This window comes from Triticum aestivum, unplaced genomic scaffold (assembly GCF_018294505.1).
Source record: "Triticum aestivum cultivar Chinese Spring unplaced genomic scaffold, IWGSC CS RefSeq v2.1 scaffold301278, whole genome shotgun sequence".
Taxonomy (NCBI): Eukaryota; Viridiplantae; Streptophyta; class Magnoliopsida; order Poales; family Poaceae; genus Triticum; species Triticum aestivum.
The window spans coordinates 1-1,322 of NW_025274510.1; the positions used below are offsets into that span (position 1 = coordinate 1).

Genomic DNA, 1,322 nt, shown 5'->3' on the forward strand with positions numbered 1-1,322 from the left:
GGAGAACAGCTGCTAGATCATTGACTAGTCATGGAGTTCTGCACCTAAGAACCAAATAATCATATCACTAGTAAATAAAAATTATAGCTAAATGAGCACTTCATGGCTAAATCCACTTGAACGGTGACACTGATTATTGTAGGAAAATCACAAGAAGCACAAAGGTTGCTCTATTGGCATCACAGAACATCACAGATCAATAATACACCGAGCTTCTGACCATATAATCTGGACCGCCAGACATTGAATTAGTCAAAATCCAGCATACACAAACAGCAGGCCATCTCTTTGTGCATAAACGTGGGAGATGTAGGTACTTTTCCATTTATGTGTTTCAGTGTTTACTGAACGCCTCCATCAGGCACCTGCCTCAGCCTGCCTACCTTGTCTGAAACTAAAACTGAAAACTCTCCTGCCGCTGCTGTTCTTTATCTGAATCCACCCAAATCCTACTTGTCACTCGATCAGTCAGGACCCTGACGGGTACAGCGTATCTTCATCAAGGTCTGAAAAAAAAATAAGCATATCATGTACAGGATTTGTACACGAGCAAGACGGATGCCTGAGATTGAAATCATCCTGTGAGAGAGAGAGAGAGAGAGAGAGAGAGAGGGAGGGAGATGTACCGAGTAGAGAGGGAGGGCGTCGTGGTTGCTGCCCTGGTGGCCCGTGTTTCGCCGGCACGCCTCGTCGCCGAGCAACGTCCCGTGCCAGCAGCTGCTCCTTCCGGCCGCACAACGGAGGATCCAGCGCCGGTGACCCAATGGGGCTAGGGTTGGATGCCTCCTCCATGGATGCGTGGAGGTGGAGGTGGAGGTCGAGGTAGATCGGCCGCCGTCGTCGCTGGGATGAGAAGGAGGCGGCGGATGGCCAGAGAAGAGGAGAAGGGGAAAGGCTTTGATTCGGGCCGCGTGCGGTGCGGGTAAGGAATGGAATGGAATGGGCTTTTTCTCCGCTTGCTTGGTCGGTTGGCTCCCAAATTTTAATAAATTTTGATTTGATTGAACGCCATCCAAGCCAAGGCCGCCAACTCACTATAATTTCGCCTCTCTTCCCTCCACATTTTTCCCTTTCCTAACATAAAATTTATTTGTAATTTTATTACAAAAACAAAAACAAGTGGTTGCATGGGTCGTCACCGCCGCCGTCATGGCTTTGGCGACGGCGGTTGGTGTGTGGCGGCGGGGTGCGGGTGGTGGTGGCTCCCCCCTTCTCCTGGGTCTCCTGGTGGTGCGCAAGTTCCAGACACAAGAACCTTTGCATGCATTGCTGACTTTTCTTCTAATCTTTGCGTGCGATGATTCCACGCGCCTCAAAATCTA

General features: G+C 49.8%; 1 long non-coding RNA gene across 1 annotated transcript; it reads right to left on the reverse strand.

Annotated features, from left to right (window-relative positions):
* Positions 1-107: 107 nt before the first annotated feature.
* LOC123178294 (uncharacterized) lies at positions 108-1,060 on the reverse strand. The gene is made up of 2 exons (XR_006489461.1): positions 627-1,060; positions 108-506 (listed from the first exon to the last, which is right to left on the reverse strand). It is a non-coding gene; the product is annotated as an uncharacterized lncRNA (long non-coding RNA).
* Positions 1,061-1,322: the final 262 nt, after the last annotated feature.